The sequence below is a fragment of the Pteronotus mesoamericanus genome, unplaced genomic scaffold (assembly GCF_021234165.1).
Source record: "Pteronotus mesoamericanus isolate MK-2021 breed Mesoamerican mustached bat unplaced genomic scaffold, CSHL_Meso_final scaffold_54, whole genome shotgun sequence".
Taxonomy (NCBI): Eukaryota; Metazoa; Chordata; class Mammalia; order Chiroptera; family Mormoopidae; genus Pteronotus; species Pteronotus mesoamericanus.
Window position 1 is genome coordinate 4,768,658 of NW_026555321.1, and position 5,511 is coordinate 4,774,168.

A 5,511-nucleotide genomic window follows, 5' to 3' on the forward strand; every position below is an offset into this window, starting at 1 on the left:
TTTACTGAATAGACTCATTAACCTTTGCTCAAATATTTGCATATGCGCCTAGCAGGTGGCAGCATTCTTCAATCCCTGGTGATAATCAAGATAATTCTGGCACAAACACAGAAATGTCAGTGTTGCTAAACTGTTTAATTACACAACCATATTATCTTCATGTGACATAGGAATGGCACACTGCAAAGTTCTAGTTCAAAGAGCCTGCCCTGAAAGCAAATGCGTGTGATGAAGAGAGTACAATGGACTTCAGAGAAAAGCCCATGAGGGTCAAGTGGGAAGACACCTTGGACTTGGTGAGTCCATGAGAATGAAGGTGGTGGGAAAGAACCAACCCCAGTACAAGGGAATTCTCCAGCAGAGTGGCAGAGAAGAACCTCAGATTTTCCACACCCATGCCAAGTCAGAAAGCGAGAGACCAGCCACTAGGGAGTGAGAAGCGCAGGGCATGCTTTTATGAGCTTTCCTTTAAAGTATAGGTAAGAGACCTGTTGATTTACATGTTTTTCTGTGAGAAACAATGCGTCCCCAGTAATACATATGTTTGGTTTTGTTTCTAATCTTCCTGTCATTAAGCTCCTCAAAAGTGCTTAATCCCTCCACCCGTAACTGCTCTTCCACCCACTCTCCAGCCTCCAGACACAGAATTTCAAATCATATCCATAACCTTAGGACCCAGGTATAGATGACACCATAATGCAAGTGCAGAAAGTGGAAATCCTGAGGTTGCCTACTTTCATTTCTAGTCCAAGCCCATCACTCACACGTCAGGGAATTGTTCTCAGACCTGTTCCCTCTCCTGAAATGTGATCAGTGAGGTGCAATAGAAGGAGTGTGAGCTTTTACACGGTCACGCCGAGTTAGCAACCTTAGCCACTCTTGCTACCTCCCGCCACTTCCCGGCCATGGATCCCCACAAAGTGAGCGAGCTTTGGGCCTTCGTGAAAATGTGTAAGCAGGATCCAAGCATTCTGCATACCGAGGAAATGCGCTTCCTGAGGGAGTGGGTGGAGAGTATGGGAGGTAAAATACCACCGGCTACTCATAAAACCAAATCAGAAGAAAATAAGGAAGAAAAAACAGATAGTAAGAAGGTGGAGGAAGACGTAAAGACAGACGAACCATCAAGTGAGGAAACTGATTTAGAAATTGACAATGAGGGTGTGATTGAAGCAGATACTATGCACCTCAGGAAACGGGAGATGAAAATGTAGAGATAACAGAGGAGATGATGGATCAGGCCAATGATAAAAAAGTGGCTGCCATTGATGCCCTAAATGATGGTGAACTACAGAAAGCCATTGATTTGTTCATGGATGCCATCAGACTGAATCCTCACTTGGCCATTCTGTATGCCAAAAAAGCCAGTGTCTTCATCAAATTACAGAAGCCAAATGCTGCCATCCGAGATTGTGATAGAGCTAATGAAATAAACCCTGATTCAGCTCAGCCTTATAAATGGCGAGGGAAAGCACACAGAATTCTGGGCCATTGGGAAGAAGCAGCCCATGATCTTGCCCTTGCATGTAAATTGGATTATGACGAAGATGCTAGTGCAATGCTGAAAGAAGTTCAACCAAGGGCCGAGAAAATTGCAGAACATCGGAGAAAGTATGAGTGGAAACGTGAAGAGCGAGAGATCAAAGAATGGAAAGTGTTAAGAACACTCGGGAAGAACATGAGAGAGCCCAGAGGGAGGAAGAAGCCAGAGGACAATCAGGAGCTCAATACGGCTCTTTTCCAGGCAGCTTTCCTGGGGGAATGCGGGTAATTTTCCTGGAGGAATGCCTGGACTGGCGGGAATGCCTGGGCTCAATGAAATTCTCAGTGATCCGGAGGGCCTTGCAGCCACGCAGGATCCGGAAGTTATGGTGGCCTTCCAGGATGCGGCTCAGAACCCGGCAAATATGTCAAAATATCAGAGCAATCCAAAGGTTATGAATCTAATCGGTAAATTGTCAGCCAAATTTGGAGGTCAAGCATAATGCCCTTCTGATAAATAAAGCCCTTGCTGGAGGAAAAGCAACTTGGATCACCTAATGGATGTCGCAATAATACAAACCAGTGTACCTCTGATGTTCTCATGAAGAAAGCTGGGGTGCGTTGAAGAGAATCCCTACCCTCTGCCCCAAACGCATCTGCAACATTTGGCAATGGTTTGCCATTATAGCATTCTTTCAGATAATGTTTTCATACTAGGAATTACAAAGTTTAAACACTTTTAAATCTAAAAAATATTTAAAAACACATTAAAAGGGTGTGTTAAACCCTAAAAAAAAAAAAAAGGAGTGTGAGCTTTAAGGCCATCGATCCAAGTCTGGGCTCTATGCCTTCCCTCTGAGCTCCAGAATGTCTCTTATTTAAGGGAGGGATAATAATGGCCACATTCTAGAGTTGTGAAAAGGATTGAAATAAAATGCCTATCCCAATATTTGCCCCATAAAGGGTGTTTATTAAATGCTAGTCTATGGCCTTCCATTGGAGTGTGAGGCATATGATGTATTCATCTTTGCATCACCAACAGCACAAAACTTAATATATTGTAAAACGCTCTTTATTTTTAAAAAACTGTTTTCACATTTATTGTCATCACTACTCAACTCATCCCCAACCACTTCTGCCTTCCACATGACAGACAATAAGCCAGAAAATGTGCTAGAGTGTTGCTAAGCAGCTAAGTGACTGTGAAAGATAGTCATGAAAGGAATACATCAGTAACCTTGTCCTTGACATTCAAAGATGGTGATAGGAATGGTATCATATCATGTGAGGGAAAATATCAACTCTCATGAAATTCTTCTATTTTCCAGGTTACCCCAAAATAAAGACTGCTCTCCGTGTGATGACTTAACCGTTCTCTGCAATGCTCATGGACTCTCTATCATGACTTGGGGTTTTAAAAAGGCCAGTCTTTACCCACAAATATTCCCTAGCTCTCTGCAGCCATGTCTGTGTACAAGGGGGTGGGAGCAGCAAGATGATGTAAAAATGCGGGGAACCAACCAGGCACGCATACCGCACACCATAGGCTGTCAAAGCACTTGCCTCATTGTCCCTAATGTGACTGCCCCATTTGAGCACTGTCGCTGTTTTAAAGGCATGAGAAACACATCCCTAGCTGTCTGACAGAGAGGCCCAGACTTAAAGGTGAGAGAAAGAAACTAGAATTAAAAACTAAATAAAGGCGATAAATAAATAAGGCTTACCATCACTCCCCCTACGCATGTTAACAATTGTCCTTCAGAGTGTGGATGAAACTGATTTTTTAAATTGCACGTGATTCGCTTGGCTCCGACCCATGCTTCTGGAAGGCTAGGGTGCCCACCATATTTTAAAATTGGAGCAGAATTCCAGTATAGGTAGTTCTTCTTCTTCTTCTTCTGAAAATCTTACAGAAGCGAAAATGCACAAATGCCATTTTCAGTGAAACCAGGATGCCTACAATCTGTGGACTCCAGGACCCGCATGGGGGCTCCTCAAAGTGGCAGAGAGGAGGGAGGGGCTGCACAAGAAAACATACCAAGCAGCAGCCTGGGGTGAACAGGCCCAGCAGCGGTAGAGCCCAGAAAGCGCCAATAAAAAAATATGCTTTTGAAAGATAAGAAACTCACCCTGAAAACTATCCCTCTTGTTTGCTGCAGAGCCGAGCTATACCGTCAGGAACAGTCTGACTTTGTGGCAGAAAAGACAAAGGAAGCTCTTGAAACGTGAAGTTCGGAAGACTCGTCTGGGTATCTGTAGCCACTCCCACTGCCGCCAAGGAAGAGCCCAGAAGGAGCTCGTCCAGGAAAATAAAACCGATAGAAATATAGAAATAAAAATACATAAGAAAAGTATTGATACAAACTTACTGCAAGCAAAGCAGGAAAGAGGAGCAAAACTTACCCCCAATATTATGTAAATCTAGGTTTTCTTTACAGCATCACATCATATACTAATATTTGTTCTAAAACCACAAGCAATTTTTCCAGCAACTTACTGAAGTAAATTGTATTTGGGACTGTTACAGAAACATTCACCCATTTGCATCATTTTCTCAAAGGTAATTTTTTTTCAAAAATTATAGGAAGTTGAGACTGGGTACTTTAATCTTGATCCAGCTTCACCAAAAACTTTTCATTTTTAAAAGTGCTTGTCACTACTGTACTTGTTGATATTTTAAAACCCCACTTTGGGTTATTTTCTAACAAAGCATTCTCTGAAAAGAGAACTCTTCAATGAAATTGTACAGAACACTTGCCTAGTTAAGATGGCGGAACTATGGAAATCACTGGCTTTGGGATCAAAAAAATAGGGGCTTGAATTCAAAAGCTCAATATAAGTTCCATGAAGCTTTATAGTCTTCATTCCTCCTCCCTCCGGCCAAACCTTAACCTCTCACACACCCTCTTGTCTTCAAGACCCAGAGAATAGGAGGTCTGCTGTCTGCTGGCTTTACTGAATGCAAGATTTACCTGGTCTCTACTGGCCTTTTGAGTCTGATAATTCTTTGCTGTGGGGAGACGTCCTGTGTGTTGTAAAATGTTTAGCAGCACCCCTGGCTTCTACTCATTAGATGCCAGTCACACCCTCTCTGGCTGTGACAATCAAATATGTCTCCAGATATGGTCAAGCATCTCCTAGCAGACCACATATCACCTGGTTTAGAATCACTTCCTTAAGAGTAGAAAACCCTCTGTGGGTAGAGGGACAGCTCTGAGCATCTCCCAGGAAGCCTAATGGACAGTAAGGTATTTCTCAGAGCACTCAAGAATGAAAGCATCCTATGGAGATATGTGCAGCATTTACTCACTCCATTGGCTTACTGAGTGACAGCCTACAGCTCACTGTAGACCCCCTTTTCTCATCCCTTTTAATCATGAGAACATCTAACCCCTCTGTATCCAGGTCCTCTGCCTCAAGAGGGGAGGTTTCATTTAGGAAATGCAACCCTGCTCTGAGGCTTAACATTTTTAGCCAATCTTTCTCTTCTATTATTTGAGTAACTACTCCTACCCGATTCAGTGTATTTACATATGACATCAACAATATTTCCACAGCATTCCTGATCCAGCATTTACAAGCTCTTGTAACAACAGTGAGATTCTAATGAGGGAAGATCTTTCCCCAGCCCCTCACTAAGATAGATGAAGAAGTAGAATCAGGGTCTAGTTCTGCCACTTACTGGCTAAATGATCTTGGACAAGTTATTTAATCCCTCTGAACCTCTGTTCCCTCGACTGTGAAATGCCTGCAGCAATGTCTGCTTCCAGAAGTAAGAAGTAAATGAGATACTCTGTGCAGACACCTAGAAACTACCTGTCCCTAAATAATCGATCAATAAATGTAGCTGCAACCATTCTTGCGGATTATTCTTTTTTATCTTAATACCATCTGAAAACGTAGCCAACAGTATGCTCTCCCCACTCCACTGCACTGATATTTGAACAACTGACTGGCTTAACCTCGGTAATGAGCATTTCATTTTCATTATATTATTTATTTAACTGTATATGTTGTTCACATGAAATT

General features: G+C 42.6%; 1 pseudogene; it reads left to right on the forward strand.

Moving 5' to 3' along the window:
- Positions 1-851: 851 nt before the first annotated feature.
- Positions 852-2,030, forward strand: LOC129088539 (hsc70-interacting protein-like; annotated as a pseudogene).
- The last annotated feature ends 3,481 nt before the right edge of the window (positions 2,031-5,511 follow it).